The 18,185-nt window shown below is 45.5% G+C and overlaps 1 protein-coding gene and 1 non-coding gene across 2 annotated transcripts in view; both read left to right on the plus strand.

Annotated features, from left to right (window-relative positions):
* The window catches only part of ZNF618 (zinc finger protein 618), a 187,857-nt gene that overhangs the window by 165,720 nt on the left and 3,952 nt on the right, over window positions 1-18,185 (plus strand). The gene's annotated exons all lie outside the window — the stretch shown is intronic.
* LOC112065557 (U6 spliceosomal RNA) lies at window positions 17,836-17,942 on the plus strand. Its single transcript, XR_002892099.1, has one exon. It is a non-coding gene; the product is annotated as a U6 spliceosomal RNA (small nuclear RNA).

Here is an 18,185-nt window from a genome sequence, read left to right on the forward strand (position 1 = left end):
AAAGTGCTTAAAGGGAAACTTATAGCTTCAAATGTTTATATTAGAAAAAAGATAGGTTTCAAATCAATGATCTAAGCTTCTACTTGATGAAGCTTGAAAAAGAAGAACAAATAAACCCAAAGGAAGAAAAAGGGAGGGAATACTAGGGAACAGAAATCAATGAACCATAAGAGAAAAAACAATAGAATAGAATAAGTCAGTAAGATCAAAAGATGTTTATTGGGGGGCTTCCCTGGTGGTGCAGTGGTTGAGAGTCCGCCTGCCGACGCAGGGGACACGGATTCGTGCCCCAGTCCGGGAAGATCCCACATGCCGCAGAGCGGCTGGGCCAGTGAGCCATGGCCACTTAGCCTGCGCGTCTGGAGCCTGGGCTCTGCAGCAGGAGAGGCCACAGCAGTGAGAGGCCCGCGTACCGCAAAAAAAAAAAAAAAAAAAAAAAAAGATGTTTATTGGGGAAAAATTAATAAAATTAATAAACTTCTAACCAGATTGATCAAGAGAAAAAAGAAAGAAGACACAATTACCAATATCAAGAATGCAGAAGGAGCATAACTATAAATCCTAACAGGACAATAGGGGATAATACAAACAGCATTATGTTAATAAATCTGAAAATTTAGATTAAATGGGCAAATTTCTTGAAGGACATAAATTACCAAAACTAACTCAAAAAAAAAATAGAAGATCTGAATAGTCCTATATCTATTAAAGAATTAGATTTGTAATTGTTTCACACAAATAAAACTCCAAACCCAGATGACTTCACTGTTGAATTCTATCAAATATTTAAAGCAGAAATAACACCAATCTTACACAAACTTTTTTAACGAATATAGGAGGAGGAATTTCCCAGCTCATTTCTTTTAAATTAATTAATTAATTTATTATTTATTTTTGGTTGCATTGGGTCGGTTGCTGTGCGCGGACTTTCTCTAGTTGCGGTGAGTAGGGGCTACTCTTCTTTGCAGTGTGTGGGCTTCTCATTGTGGTGGCTTCTCTTGTTGCAGAGCACAGGCTCTAGGCACGCAGGCTTCAGTAGCTGTGGCTCGCAGGCTCTAGAGTGCAGGCTCAGTAGTTGTGGATCATGGGCTTAGTTGCTCTGTGGCATGTGGGATCTTCCCAGACCAGGGCTCAAACCCGTGTCCCCTGCATTGGTAGGTGGGTTCTTAACCACTGCGCCACCAGGGAAGCCCTTCCCAGCTCATTTTGTGATACCCATCATTCCCATGATACCAAAATCAGAGACAATACAAGTTGAAAGAAAGGAAGGAAGGAAGGAAGGAAGGAAGGAAGGAAGGAAAGAAAGAAAGAAAGAAAGAAAGAAAGAAAGAAAGAAAGAAAGAAAGAAAGAGAAAGAAAAGAAAGAAAGAGAAAAAGGGAGAGAGAAAGGGAGAGAGGAAGGGAGGGAGGGAGGAATTACAGAACAATATCCCTCATAAACAGAGAGGAAAAATCCTTTAAATTTTAGTAAGTTGAACAGAGCAATGCATAAAATGACAAAGTACATTTATCCCAGGAATGCAAAGGTGGTTTAACATTTGAAAATTAATTAATATTATTCACAATATTGACAGATAAAGGAGAAAAGCCACATGATTATCTCAATAAATTCAGATAAAAATGGACAAAATTCAATACTCATGCATAATTTAAAGCTCTCAGCAAACTAGAAATAGAAGGAAATTCTTCAATTTGATAAAGAATGTCTATTAAAAAAAAGCTAGGGCTAAAATCCTACTTAATGGTGAAGAGTGAATGCTTTCTCACTAAAACTGGGAGCAAGTCAAGATGCTCACTCTTAACATTTTGATTCAGCATTGTACAGGATGTTCTAACCAGTGCAATAAAGCAAGAAAAAAATAAAGTACATACATGTTGGAAAGGAAGGAGCAAAACAATCTTTACTGGGGAAAAACCCCAATCCCATATACACAGAAAATCCCAAGGAACCTAATAAAAAGCTACTACAACTAATAAGTGAGTTTAAAAAGGTTGCAGGATACAAGGTCAATATTCACAGATAAATTGTATTTCTATATAATGGCAATGAACATCTTGAAACTGAATTTATGAAAATGCCATTTACAATAGCATCAAAAAGATATCAAACACTTAGGGATATACTTAACAAAATATATGCAACACGTGTATGAGAAAAACTATACAACATTGCTGACAGATATTAAGAAATTCCCAAAGAAATGGAGAGATATACTATATTCTTTGACTGAAAAATCTCATTGTTGTTAGAAGTGATCTACAGATTCCCCCCCCCCCCAATTGAGCTACAGATTCAGGGCAATTCCAAACAAAATCCCAGCAGCCTTTTTTATAGAAATTGACCAGGTGATTATAAAATGTATATGGAAAAGAAAAAAACATAGAATAACTAAGATCGTGTTGAAAAAGAAGAAATCTGAAGGACTTAAACTTCCTGATTTCAAACCTAGTATAACACTGTAGTAATTAAGACAGCGTGCTACTGGCAAAATTGTTGACATAAAGATCAACAGAACAGAATAGAGAGTCCCGAAATAGACTCAAGCATATATGGTCAGTTGATTTTGATGAAAGTGCCAAGAGAATTCAAGGAGGAGTCAATATAAAAAATAAATGAACCTGACCTTTACCTCTTGCCATATACAAAAAAATTGATGTAAAATAGATCATAGTCTGAGGCATAAAAGCTAAAATTATAAAACTTCTAGAAGAAAATATAGGAGAAAATCTTTCAGCCTTGAATTAGGCAAGAATTTCTTATAAAGGACACAAAATGCACTAAATTTAAAAGAAAAAAATTTTAATTGACCTTCATCAAAATTTAAACTTCTGCTCTTTAAAGACATTGTTAAGAAATGAAAAGACTAGCCACAAACTAGGAGAGAATAGTCACAATACAATATTCTGACAAAGAACTTGTATCCAGAATATATGAAGAAATCTTTCAAATCAATACTAAAAAGATAATCCAATATTTAAAATTTAAGTTTGAATAGACACTTCACAAAAGAAGATACACAAATAACCAATAAGCACATATGATGCTTATTGTCATTTGTCATTAGAGAAATGTAAATACAAATGACAATGAAATTCTAGTACACACTCACCAGAATGGCTAAAATTAAAATTACTGATAATACCAAGTGCTGACGAAATATGGAGTAACTAGAATTCTCATATATCACTGGTGAGGATATAAAATGATACTTTGAAAACAGGTTGGCAGCTGCTTATAAAGTTTAGCATGCATTTACTGCATCACCCAGCAATTCCACTCCGAGGTAGTTATCTTAGAGAAGACTTGTACATGAATGTTCATAGTACCTTTATCTGTAATATCCCCAAATTAGAAATAATCCAAATGTCAGTCATCTGGTGACTGTATAAACAAACTGGTACATTCATGCAATAGAACACTGATCCACAACCAAAAGAAGTGAACTACTCATATACACATGGGTGAATCTCAAAAATGTTACACTGAGTAAAAGAAGCCAGATACAAAATACTACACACTATATGACCCCATTTATATCAATCTCTGGAAAAGGCAAATCTAGTCTACTGTGACAGTAAGCAGATCAGTGTGGACTGAGGCCAGAGGTGGGAGGTATTGTCAGGAATGGGTCATGAGGAAACTTTTGGAGGTGACAGCAATGTTCTGTATCTTGATAGCAGTGGTGGTTACACAGATGTATACATGTGTCAAAACACATCAAAATATACATTTAAATGGATGCATTTTATTGCATGTAAGGTATGTCTCAATAGTTACTTTTTAGAAGAGTTCTTTAAACAAAACATTTGTGGAAGGCAGGTAAGACTGAAGAGTTAGCAACATTTGCTAATCATAATTACAGCATTTACTAAGGACCTACAATGTGCCAAGTACGGTGGAAAGGCACTTTTGCGGTGAAGAGAAACAGACCCTGCTTTCAAGGAGCTTGCAAAAAAGTTGTTACTGGGGAGGTTTGTGCCATAGAAGGTTAGATGGAGTCCTGACATATAGGGAAGTTGGTTCTAAGGTCAGCACATAAGGAGAACACTGGGAATAGTTAAAATCATCTTTTAAAAATCCTGTATGGGACTTCCCTGGCGATCCAGTGGTTAAGACTCCGTGTTTCCACTGCAGGGGGTGCAGGTTTGACCCCTAGCTGGGGAAGATTCTGCAGGCCGCACTGCGTGGCCAAAAAAGAAAATTGGGACCCTCAGGGTGTCCTAAGTTTGAAAATCCTTTATGGAGGTGCCATGTTGGAGACCAATATCCTAGAACATCCTCGGTACATTCAACACAGAGAGCTCCCCTCTAGCATGAATTTGACTGTAGTTTCATTGGTTGAACTCAGGATGAGACGGCTGCCTTGCTGGGGCCTCGTGTTCAACTCGTCTTGCATCCTCATTCTCATTCTCTTGCTCCAACTCTCTGGGACCTTTTAGATGATTTTGTGCAAGATGAGTATACCTTCCACTCCATTCCACAAGGAAGGAAGGCCTTGGGATGTACAAATGAAGTGAAATCATAGTCCCTGCCCTGAGCAACGCTTACAGTCTGGATGTGGAGATAGACACATAAACATCTATAATCCAGTGCTAAGTGCTGTGAAGGATGGATACAGAAAGTTCAGGGGTGAAGAGAGGGGTGTGTGTGTGTGTGTGTGTTTGTGTGCGTGTTAGCAGAACTTGAAAGGATGATTCTATTTTTTTTAACATCTTTATTGGAGTATAATTGCTTTGCAATGGTGTGTTAAGTTTCTGCTGTATAACAAAGTGAATCAGCTATACATATACATATATCCCCGTATCTCCTCCCTCTTGTGTCTCCCTACTGAAAGGCTGATTCTAAAATGTATACAGAAATTGAAAAGAACAAGATACTCAAAGAATATATTGATATAAGTTGAATGAGTTGCTCTACCGGCTGTCAAGACTTGTATAAAGCTATAATACAGAAAAGTCGAGCTGCAGTAGAATGTGATGTTGGTACAAGAATGGACACACAGTCCGATGGAACAGAATACAGAAACAGACCCACACATAGATGGACACTTGACTGAAGACAAAGGTGATGTGGTGAGGAAAGGACAGTGTTTACAATAAATGATGCTGTTTAGGGATTGCCATATGGAAGGATAAAATGAACCTTGACCACTATCTCACACCATACCGAACAAAAAAATTCCATGTAGATTGCAGACTTAAATATGAAAAGCAACTATAAAACTTTGAAAAGATATTATGAGCCCAAGCTAGGGAAGGACTTCTCAAAAAGCACTAAACATCAAGGAAAAGATTGATAAATTTGATACATTAAATTTTAAAATGTCTGAACCCCCAAAAATGCAATTAAAGGAGTGAAAAGATAAACCTCAGGGTGGGAGAGAATATTTACAACACGTATCTGACAAAGAACTCATATCTAGAGTAAATTCCGACAATCGAATGAGAAAAAGAAAGGATAAATGACTTGAAAAGACACCTCCCCCAGAAAATCCAAATGGCTAATGACAATGAGAAAAGGTGTTCAAGCTCACTGGTAATGAGAGAAATGCAAATTTAAATCATGAGATGCAATCACATACCCACTAGATTGACAAAGATTAAAAATCTGGCAATAACAAGTGTTCACAAGGATGTTGAGCAACGGGAACTCTCATTCACTGCTACGAGAGGGTAAGTGGTACAAACGCTTTAGAAAACAGTTGGCATTATTTCATACAATTGATGTAATGCATATCCTATGACCCAGCAATTCCAGTCCTAGGTATATAGCCTGAAAATTGAGTGCTCATGTGCTACAGAAGACAAAAAGGAAAGTTTATAGCAGCACAGCTAAAATGTCTATTGGCAGAAGAATGAATAAATAAATGATGTCATATGATAAAAAACTGTACTCAGAGAAAGTTAATGAACTGCAATTATACACCCCAATGTGGACGAGCTTCGCAAACATAATATTGAGCCAAAGAAGCCGAGCCCACACAAAAATATGTGCAGCATGATTCTGTGCACATAAAGTTCCAAAAAGTGGGCAAAATGAAACTCTGTGGTTTAGGAATGCCTCTGTAGAAACAAAACTATAAAATAAAGCAAGATATGATTAAAACTTAAGGTCATGGCTAACTCTAGTAGGAAGAGAAAGGCACGCAGGGAGTTCTGGTTGCGGATTATGTTCTATATCTCTACCTGGGTGGCAGTTAAGTGGGTGTTTGCTTTAAAATTATTTGTTAAACCGTACACATATTTTGTGCACTTTTCTATATGTATAAATATTCCAGAATAAACAAAGTAAGACAAGAAAGAAAGTGATGAGAAACACGCAGGCAGGAGAGAAACAGTGCCTGAGGAAATCAGGGAAGACTTCATGGAAGAGCGGGTCCATTCAGCAGATGCATACTGAGAGTCCTCCACATACCAGACCCAAGAGGACAAAAGTAAACAAAGACAAGGCACACACTCCCTGCCCCCGTGGAATTTATATGCCAGGGAGGGAGACAGACAGGAATCAAATAACCCACTGTAAATATTTAACTGACAGAACCCCTTGGGGATTTTGAGCATCTTTACCCCTCGGGGGTAAAGTCCAGGGGCCCTAGGTTCTGAAGAGTGAATATGGTTTGCTCGGGAATGGTGAGATCGGAGCGGGCAGCACCAGTGAAAGTTCTCAAGGGGGAGGAAGCTTGGCCCCAAAGAGCTGCTGAAAAGCGCACATGACCACGTGCAGAGAACCACTGAGGAAGTGACATGAGATGACTAGCATGGAGAAATGGAAGAGGATATTTGAACTGGGCTTTGAGGGTGGATAGGAGTTCACCAGGCAGAAATGATAAAATCCTTAAAGACTGGGATTTTGCTACATATGCCTAGTACATAGATGTGCTCAGTAAATACATGCTGATTTCTCTTGGAGAGTAAAAAGTCAGAGAATAGAAGAATTTAGAGGTTGTAAAGCTGGGGCCACCGCCCTTGGCCTGGATGAATGGGGGTGCAGCAGTTGCAGGGCTGGGGGAGGGAGTTTTCTTAGCATCCTGCACTCTATCTCATCTGTCAGCAGCTTTAGTGGTCCATGAAATCACCAACAGAGGAAGGAGGGATCTGGAAAGGAAAACTTCGAGAGACAAGCCATCTGCACCTGGAAGCAGCTGACACACTGGCTGCCGCCGACACCACGAAACTGGCTTGCACCGCCTCTTCCACACCCGTACCCTAAACCCCAGGGTCTCATGAGGGTGACAGCAGCAGGGCCTGGGGACACTGGAGCCAGACGCAATCAGAGAGAGCAGCTGCGGCTGCGGTGGCTTCAGGAATCTGGTTGTTAGTGGGCAGCTGAGGGAGCCTCGCTGTCTCCCCTGTGTTTACTTGGCTCCATTGAGGGGCTGGAAATTTGATCTCCGTGGGGACCAGGCTCTGGTCAGCCCCTGCCTAGAGTCTCTGACAGAGCCCTGGCCTCTTAGAGCTGCTCAGAAGACATCCTGTTATCTGGGAAACTGAGACCAGAAAGCAAGCAGAGCCAAGAATTGCCCAGTCATAACTGAATGATAGCAGCCCCCATAGATGGGGTGCTTATAACGTGCCAAGCCCTGGGCCAACCCTTGCAAAGGAAAGTATTTTTGTTTAACAGTTGGGGAAACTGAGCCTCAGAGAGGGCAAGTAACTTGTTCAGGGACACACAGAGCTAGAGCTGGGCTGAGTCCAGATCTGCCCAATTCCAAAACCTGTGCCCCTAACCACCTTCCCATCCTGTCTCCAAGGGCAGTGTTCACTATATGCCTGGGATGCTGGAAATCCAGGCGCTACAGCCAGGGGCTCCTGGAAGTTCTCCATCCAAGGTGACCTCCCCTCCGTGACTAACCCCAGAGTTAGGGACATCTGTCCTCACCTAGCCTGACCACGGTCCCACAGAAAGCCTTGATCTCCTGGTGACGTCTCCGATCCCACCTTCCTTGAGCCCCTGCACCCCTGCCTGGGCTTCTCACTGCCTTGAATGCCTCTGGAATGGGTCTGCAGACACCAAATTTCCAGTAGAAAGAATTCCTCCTCTGAACCAGCCATAGAGGGTAAACCCATGAGGATGGGGGCTGGTCTGTTGACCCTAGGACTCCCACCATGTGGCACAGCACCTGGCACAGAGAAGGAATGAGAAAGGTCCCCAGCTCGGGCATCTAGCGTGGGAATATGTGGCACATGGAAGAAAGGCAGCTCTGCCGCCGTAACAGCTGTGTGGCCCCAGGCATGGGATGCAACCTCTCTGAGGCCACTTCTCCCTCCACAAAATAGGGTTATTTTTTTCATTCATTCCATGATCTCGTGAATGCAAAGGGCTTAGCGCCCAGCAAGTGCTCAATAAATATTACATCCTGGATTTGAACTTTGATTTTTTTTCTTTTTTTTTTTTTTGGCTTTTGACTGGTTTACAGACTCTTTCTTCTAGCAATGTGCTACAAGTTTCTGGGGAATAAGGACCACGTACCCATTGCCAACACACCCAGCACAGTACCAGGAATATGGCCGATACTAAAACTCAATTGTTGATTTGAAAACTTACCTGTCCCATACTTCTCCATTTGTGCGCAGTTTCTGTGGATTTCTCTAAGCCTTGTTAAACCTGTTTACAACTTCAGACTGAATCCCTCTCAGAGTAAACGAGCCAAGTGAGTGCTTTATCCGGTTGAACTAAGTGTCTAACCTTAATGCCTCTTGCTGTAATTCCAGCCCATTTTCTCACACTCTGTCCTGAGGTGGGAGCAGCTGTTCTTTTTCCCCTGGAGAGGTCACGTGCAGGAAGAAAGTGCCCCCCGTCCCCACTCCCAACCCGGGAATGTTCCTGGTACCTTTCCTACCGGAAATTTCTGCACCGAATTGCTTTCCTTTTCTTTGATGCAATAATGCTTCTTTGGGCTAGTCATTCCCCAACCAGGCCTTTTAGGGAAATACTCCTGAGCCTTCCCAGCTTGGGGAATTCCAAGGATGTCAAGTCAGACATCCAGGACCCTCCCCACTGCCCAGGAGACTGGCCCAGGCCCCTTCTTGTCTGGATGGGGGAAGCGAAGGTCCCCCAATGGCTTGGTGGCACAGCTGGTCCAGACTCACTGTCTCCTGCTCCCAGGCCTCTGGACCCACCCGTGGGGCTCTCATGCCCACTGTCTCCTGAGGCAGTCAGTGTTCCCAGCCCAGGAGAACAGAAGGGTTAGACTTTCTGCATAAAGAATGTCAGGGACTCAGTGGTCACCAAGCCTCCAGCCCTCCCCTGTCTTTCTTCCTGGAATTTTGTGCCCATTCCTGTGTCACCACCTGCAACCCAGAGAGCAGACTACTCCTTGTTAGGTGACCACACCAGCAGGGCCGGCACTCTTGGTGAAGAAAACGAAACAGTGTCAATTCGTCGTGCACACACACTCACACCACCTCCATGTGTATTTTGTTTTTGTTTTTGTTTTTGTGGTACGCGGGCCTCTCACTGCCGTGGCCTCCCCTGTCGCGGAGCACAGGCTCCAGACGCGCAGGCCCAGCGGCCACGGCTCACGGGCCCAGCCGCTCCGCGGCACGCGGGATCCTCCCAGGCCGGGGCGCGAACCCCACTCCCCTGCATCGGCAGGCGGACGCGCAACCACTGCGCCACCAGGGAAGCCCCTCCATGTGTGTTAAGGGCAGCACGGTGGTCTCCTGGGTCTGCGGGCCTTCTTAGCACACCCTGGCTCTCAAACCTTGTGACTAGGCCTGGAAGCTCACCAGCAATTCCCACATCCCTTCCCAGAGCCTAAAACTGAGTCACAGCATTGAGACCTAGAGCCGGAAGTCATCTGTGCTCCTGCCCGGAGCAGAAAACCCTCTTCCAGTGCCTATTGACAGGGAACTCATGACCTATCAAGGCACCTCACCCCACTGCTAGACAATCCCAGAGGCTGCCTGGAGGAGTACAAGGAGCTCCTATGGAGAGCTACGGGGTCAGAGAGACCTGAGTTCAAACCCGGACTCCAGTGCTTGCTATAGCTATGTGGCCTCAGGGAAAGTGGCTTCACCTCTCCGAGCCTACATTTCTCCATCTGTACAATGGGGAATAAAGCATTTGCCTCATGGAACTGATGTGAGAATTGAGAGGACATATGGAAACCTGAACGTCAGCTGCAGTCTCCCCGCCCCTGGAGAAAACGGAGCAGTGACCATTGTCACGATAACCACTGATTCTACTCCGAAATGTATGTCACGGAGGGTGCTCTGCGCCTTACGTGGGTTATATGACGTAATCGATTTAGACCGATGAAATAATATAGGCCAGGATTTAGACCCAGGTAACCCAAACTGGGAACTGCTTATTTAACCACTGTAATACACGCCTCTTCAAACCTGCTGACGGTAAGCGTTCAGTAAATGCTATAGGGCTATAATTACTGGATTGCCGGGAATCTTTCACTCCAGTCTAAAGCCCTCTCCAAGATTTCAGCAGGAGGGTTTTGCCTTCTTGTAGTGTCTCTGCTTCCAAACTTCTCAGAGTTGATTCAGTGTGGATCATTCAGTATCCCCAGGAGCACTCTCTCAGTTCCTTGGTTCCTCTACTGAGATGCAACGCTCGGCCCCTTCCTCAATGGCCAGGAAAAACTCATTCCCCCAAGGCATCTGTGGGTGTGCCCTAGATTTAACTGAAGACGAAATGTGGAAAAATGTTTACGCTGTGGAACACAACTTTATAAGCATCCTTTTCTCCCCAACCCCACACCTCCAAGAATTTTTCCCTGTTCAGTTTGCATCATAGGGCTCCTGCCCTCAAGGGCCCAGCACTCCACACACGAGGGTCCCCTCTCTCCTCCTCCCCATCACACCCCCTCCCCCTGCACCCAACTCCAGTGTGTCAGGGATAGGAACTCTGCTGCCTCCGGCCCTTCATCCCAAACCTTCCCAGAGTCACCCCCATCAAGGGGCTTTCCAGTTAACTAGATCCACCCTGTTCCAGGGCAAGGGGGCCTTTGACATGTCTTCATTCTTTGGCGCCGTAACCATAATAGCGCAAGGAAATTCTTCCTCAGGTTAAGTAGCAACAAGCTTTTTTTTTTTTTTTTCCCAATAATGATCCCAAAATATCAAAAGTTCCAGACCTTGGAAGTTATCTTGCCTAGAATTTCTGTGAGATACAACCAGCCCTCACTGCATGGGATGGTCCTGTGCAGAGCAGGACATTTATAATCCCTGGCTTTGCAGCACTATATGTCAATAGCACCCCGCGTCCATCATTGTGACAACCGAAAATTCTCCCCCCACATTTCCAAAGCCCCTTAGCTCTCACTCATACTCACGCACAAGCACACAGCATGTAAACATACACCCCCCCACACACACAGCGCAGAACTACTTCCCTCTTTCTTGGTGAAGGGTAACAGAATGTGCCACCCCAATATATGTCTCTTTGGTATATCGATTATTGTGAGTTGTAGGCACTTAAAAAGCAGCAAATGCAAGGAAAGGCTTCCTCTGAACTCTCTTTATCTGCCTCCAGATAGATCCTCCAAAAGGAACTCAATGGTCATCAAACTCCTCCCCTGGAGTGTCGTCAACCAGGGGAATTGAATCTAGACACAGAAGAGACTAGACGTCGATGCCACACCCACACAAGCTTCATCACAAACCTAATTTATTGGCCTGTCTGCTCACCACATGACAGGCCAACAAATTGGGAGACGAGGTGGTGAGGCAAGGAATAGCAACTTTATTCGGAAAGCCAGCAGCCCAAGAAGATGGCGGACTAGTGTCCCCCCAAAACCTTCTTATCAGCGTCTGGATGAGAGTTTCTTTTCTAGAACAGAGAGGGGGAGGAGTTGAGGAAGTAAAGTAAAGTAAAAAGGCCACTAGTTTTGCCTGGCTTGGCCAGCATTGTGGAGGGAATGTGTTCATTTCTTCTTTTCTGCAGACATTTACAGGTGGGCAGGGTCAGATTGTGAGCTGAACAAAGGCTCTTTAGTTTAACATTCAGGCAGAGGGGCAGGGTTCCCTGAGGCAGGCCATTATGTGTGATTCTAATAACAAAAGCCATGAAAAGCAAAGGTTAAAGTCAAAGAAACAGATCCAACATGGAGTCAGATTTTGCTCTTCCCTGTTACACTCTCACGATTCCCGTCTATTCTTCTAGGAGCCCATTCACCTTTCCTAAAAATCATTTCCTCCACCCTAAGAGATCTGCATCCTCCCACCCCTTTCCCTATTAAGATGGTGGGTGCTTCAGCCTGAATTCTAGGCCATCTCAGGGAGTGACCCTTCCTGGCTATGGCCCATGTGTTCATGAGGGATACATGTTCATAAACTTCTGTTTTTCTCTTGTTAATGTCTTTTATTACAGGGGTCTCAGCTAAGAACTCAGAAGGGTAGAGGGAACATTACTTTTCTTCCCCTACATACACCTGGGCTCACAAGGCTGAGAGAGGTGGACAGCTCTGCCTGAGGTCACACAGTAAGCGAGGCCAGAACACAGGACCCCTGCCTCCAGCAGGAGAGTCTGGCCCAGGAGTCCTTGCCCCCTCGCTGCCCCACTGTGGAGGCTGAGGCCATTCTGCCCCCAGGCCGGGAGCAGGGCACGGGGTCCCTCATTTCCTCCTGCTCCAGATCTCTGCAAACCCAATTCCTTGGCCCCTCTGGAAGGGCCAGCAGGGTGGCAGGCAGACAGCAGCAGAGAAAACCTCAGCCTCTCACATGTTGAGGACTCACGGGTACTTCCTGGCTCCCAGTAAACCAGAAACATCGATGTCAAGTGAGGTTAGCAGGGGATCTGGCCCGAGGGAGGGGAAGCCAGCCAGACCTCACCCTGGCAGCTCTCAGGAGAGGCAGCCGTCCTCCCCACAGCCTGGACTCCCCCGTCCTCACCTCCGCGCCAGCCTGGCTGTGGGATTCCTGCTGTCAACTGCCTGGAGATGGAGGATGGGAGACAGATGGGGGGGTGGTTCCAGAATCCAAAAGCCAATATGTGCCAGCAAAGCTGTGCTTTCCAGACGTGAGGACCCACCAGGCTAAACACACAGCTCTGGTGCCACCTAGAGACACAGACCTGGGGGATGGGGCAGAGGGTAGGCCCCAAAATGGTGTGACTTTACTGCACCTCCTGCTGTGGTACCTCCACTCACCTCTGAATGAATCCTTGTGGTGACCCTGCAAGGTAGCCCACTGCATCCGCATTTCACAGATGAGGCTGGTCAGCCCAGAGAGGGTGTCACAGAGACCCTCAGATCTGCCACATACCTGCTGTGTGACAGAGGACACGTGCTCTAACTGCTCCAGGCTTCAGTTTCTCCTTTGGGATCATTAGGAGGGCAGTGCCTGCCTCTAGGATTATTCTGAGGCTAGATGGGCATTTACTTTTGTTAGTAGCCCCATGCCTGGCTCAAAGCAACTGCTGAAAATAATGCTATTGGAACTAGCAAGTTGAAGAAGTCAGATTGTGATGTAATTAAAAACAACTTGAAAATAGGTAACAAATGAGAACCTACTGTATAGCACAGGGAACTCTACTCAATGCTCTGTGGTGACCTTTGGGAAGGGAATCTAAAAAAGAGTGGATATATGTATATGTATAACTGACTCTCTTTGCTGTACAGCAGAAACTAACACAACATTGTAAAGCAACTATACTCCAATAAAAATTAATAAAAATATATATACCTCAAAAAAATCAATTTACATATACTGCATCCAAAAGTATAAAAGCTGATAATCACAAACCCTTAAAAACAAACAAACAAACAAACAAAAACACCCACAACTTGGGACTTCCCTGATGGCACAGTTGTTAAGACTCCATGCTCCCAATGCAGGGGGCCCAGGTTCGATCCCTGATCAGGGAACTAGATCCCACATGCCTGTCACAACTAAGGAGCCCACGAGCTACAACTAAGAAGCCCACGAGTCGCAATTAAGACCCAGAGCAACCAAAAAAAAAAAAACAAAACCCACAGCTTGATTTTTGCATCTCACTCTCTTTAAAATTCAGTCAGTGGGATGACTCTGGGGAGGGGAACTTTTTCTGCTCAGTCTGAGGTAAGGACAGTCCTTCTGAGACAATCATGAGAATGCCCAGACCCATATAGAATGTTCTGGTCCAGAAAAAGGGGCAGAGGTCAGCTTCTTCTCTCCCCAGCCCCGTACCCCATAGTCCAGGCTGCCATTTCTACCCAGCCAGGCTTTGAGCAGTAGGGAAGATGGGGAAAGTTCTGACCTCGCTGGTTCTGTGGTGAGCTGGCTTGATGCTATCTGAGCCTGAAGCCATCTTTCTTGTGGGTAGATTCACGGGGGTGTCTGAGGCTCCCAGGGGGGGCCAGTGCTCTCCCTCTACCCTCCCACAGAGAGCCCTCCCCCAGACCCCACCCTCTTCCAGAATGTTCTCTTAGGCAGGTACTGGACAGGCTGCCTATCACTTCTCCTTGCCCGCATGGGCCTCAGGAAACACCCTCTGGGATGACGGTCATCCTCTCCTCTGACAGAGGCCCCTTGAGTTTTCTCCAGTCCCCAGTGTCCCCCACCTTCAGGGATCATGTGTCAAGCTCTCTTCATTAAAGTGAAGGAAGTGGCAGGCCTCTCACACCCTGGGCCCCCTCATAGCCCACCTCCAACACAAAAGCTTTCTTCAAAGAAATTTCCCACAAATCTTCTCTCCCCTTCCCTTTTCTCAGTGTCTGACATTCAAGGGTCATGGCATTCTCTGTCATTTTCTTGCAAATTTCAGCGACCTTGCTCAGCCCATGAGGGCTTTGCTATTGTCCAAAGAGGGGTGAAGAGTGCCATTTTAGCATTGCTACCACTCTGATTGTAATTGGCCAGGGAAGGAGGAAGGACTAAAGAAAACCTGGCTTTGTGGAGAGGAAAGTTTGGGTTTTTTTAGATGGTGGGTGGTAGGATTTTTAAATCCTATTTTAAATCGATAAAGTAATATATGTTCATTGTAGAAAAATCAAACAAGCATAAAGAAGAATAAGGAAAATTACCCCTCTTTCTGCCCCCAGAGACAAATGCTGTAAAAATGTAAAATCTTGGGCTTCCCTGGTGGCTCAGTGGTTGAGAGTCCGCCTGCCGATGCAGGGGACACGGGTTCGTGCCCCGATCCGGGAGGATCCCACATGCCACGGAGCGGCTGGGCTCGTGAGCCGTGGCCCTGGGCCTGCGCGTCCGGAGCCTGTGCTCCGCAACGGGAGAGGACACAGAAGTGAGAGCCCCGTGTACCAAAAAAAAAAAAAAAAAGTAAAGTCTTGTTTTCTGTTCACATATACGGCAGGATAATTTGTTCTTCCAGCAGCATTGCTTCTGCCCCCACTTCTCCATTGTAGGAGGTAGCTTTGTTACCACAGTATCCCTGACGAGAGACCAGGGGAAGGTACTTTTTCAGAGCTGAGTGGCAGAGCTTCCTAAAGAGAATCTCTGCTTCCACCTTTTGAGGATGTCTGAGCTCACCGAGGAGTTCATCCTAAGTGTTCTTGGGGTATGGTGGGGGGAGGGTTGTGGCTTTAAGAACAGCGAGCAGGAAGTGGGAGGGAGAGGGGAGGGGAAGGGAGAGTAGAGAGGGAAGGGCTTCCCAACTGGGAAAGAGGCAGGGCCTGGAGGGGATGGCTGTGATGATATCTAGGGAGGCTGAATCCCAGACACCCCCAACTTCTCCAACCCCCATCCCCAAGGAAGCAGGGGTTGGGGCCCGCTGGCTAGTGTGGACAGAGGGGAGAGGAAAGGAGCCCCCAAATGAGACTGAATTTCCCACTGGTCCACTTGAAAAATTGAGACAAATATGATATTTCTTACATATCTAAGTTTGTGGCTGTGTATCCGTACATGCTACTCTCTCTCTTTCTCTAATAATTTTTAGAAATTGTGGTATATACTGACCATAGTAGATTCTGTAGCTAGATTAAGTACCCTGTGTTCTCCCTGTAATACATCATGAGTACTCTCCTCTATCATGGAATATACTCTTAATTAATTTTTTGAGATATAATTCACATAACATAAAATCCACCATTTTAAGGTGTGCTATTCAGTGGTTTTTACTATATTCACTATGTTGTACAGCTATCACCACTATCTCATTCCAGAACATTTCCATCATCCCAGAAAGAAACTGACCTATTAGTGGCTAGTCCCAATTCTCCCATTTCCCCTATCTCCTGACAACCACTAATCTACTTTCTATCTATGGACTTGCCATTCTGTATAAGTCATATAAATGGAATCATATGAATAGAATTATGTCTGGCTTCTTTCACTTAGCATAATGTTTTCAAGTTTCATCCACGTTACAGCGTATAACAGTACTTCCTTTCTATGGCTGAGTAGTGTTTTATCGTAAGGATATGCCACATTTTGTTTGTCTCCTCATTAGCTGATCGACATTTGGGTTGTTTCCACTTCTGGGATAATATGAATAATGCTGTTATGAGCATCTGTATACTACAAAGTTTTGTCTGGACAAATGTTTTCATTTCTCTTGGATATATACATAGGAGTAGAATTGCTGGTTTATGGTAATTCTATATTTAGCTTTTTGAGGAACTGCCAGGCTTTTTTCCACAGTGGCGACACCATTTTACATTCCCACCAACAACGTATGAGGATTCCAATTTCTCCACATCCTCACCAACACTGGTTATTTTCCTTTTTTTAAAATTATAGCCGTTGTGGTTTTGATTTGCGTTTCCCTAATGACTAATAATGTTGGGTATGAAAATGCTTTTAAACTGTGATTTTAGTGGCTGTGTAAATTCCATGGTACATTACTATAATGTATTTTTTAATTGACTACTATTGAATATTCAAGTTGCTTCTATTTTTCTAATTCATGCAGATATATAAGCCTTTGGATATCATAATTATCTCTGATGCAATTTCATTCATTCATTCAACAGCTATCTACTAAGCCAGGCCTATTCTAGGTGCTGTTGTAACGGTGCTGAACAAAACAGATCCAACGCCTGCCTTCCTGGAGCATACAGTCTAGTGATTTGGTAAACAATCATGCAAAGCAGTTTATCACTACAAGACTGATGAGTATTATTAAGGAAAAGTTCAGGGGACACATGTGAGAGGAGCGTGTCATTCAGAGCAGGAGGCCAGGCAAGGCCCGAGGAGGGGGAGATAGCCAGGGGCAGTATGGAGGCAGGGAAGGGCATTCCAGGCAGAGGGAACAGCATGTGTTCCCTTTCCCCTTGAGGTGGGAAAAGGCTTTCCCTATTTCAGCGACTAACTGTAGACCTGAGTGGCAGGGTAGACACAAGGCAAGAGCGAAGAGGGGGAAGGGATCCAAGTGGAAGGAGGATGGCCTATACTGATTGACAGCCAGCTGTGGGATGGCTAAATATGCAGGCAACTGTTTGGGCTCTGGACTTGTGTCCCAGTCCCAAGTCTCTTCCCCTCCACCTGCTGCTGCCATGGCATGGCCCACTGGGGAGGGATCCTGACTGGGGTGAGGGCTGGCCTGAGCAGGCTTCCCTGTATCCCTGAGAGAAGGGGTGGTCATCTCGTGAGGATCAGGGTCAGCCAGGAGGGTCCAGCTCAGGGAACAGCAGAAGCAGAGCCGAAGCTGAGCTGTAGGCGACCCGGCGGAGCGTGAGGAGGGCCAGGCCCGGAGCGGGCAGGCGGAGCAGCCGGTCCCGGCCCGCGGGAAGCCGAGGCGGGCACCCGTGCGGCGTGACCTGGGCGCGGCTGGCAGCGGGGAGCCTGTAAGAGGCAGGGTAGGAGCTCGGGGCCCCCAACGGGGATGAAGCCTGGCCATTCCCCGGCCCTGCTAAAGGTCCTTCCAGGGCTCTGTACTGCTTGGTCACCTGTCCCCCACTAGACTGGGAGCTTGCCGAGGGCCCAGTGCTTTAGAATAAGTGAGCAGTGCTCGCTTCGGCCGCACATATACTAAAATCGGAACGATACAGAGAAGGTTAGCATGGCCTCTGTGCAAGGATGACACACAAATTCGTGAAGCGTTCCATATTTTTTAAAGCAATTATACTCCAATAAAGATGTTAAAAAAAAAAAAAGAAGAAGTGAGCAGATGGGACTTTTGGCCCTGGACCCCAGACAACACTGACCTTTCCTAGAGAAGGACTGGGGGCCCTGAGGGGGATGGAGAAGGACGAAGGTCCAACTTAGTCTGCTCAGGGCCCTCTTCGGCTCCTTGTCAAGGAGAACACTCAGAACTCAGAAAACACTGTCCCCTCCCCTGACCCTCAGGGATAGCC

The sequence above is a fragment of the Physeter macrocephalus genome, chromosome 9 (genome assembly GCF_002837175.3).
Source record: "Physeter macrocephalus isolate SW-GA chromosome 9, ASM283717v5, whole genome shotgun sequence".
Classification (NCBI taxonomy): domain Eukaryota; kingdom Metazoa; phylum Chordata; class Mammalia; order Artiodactyla; family Physeteridae; genus Physeter; species Physeter macrocephalus.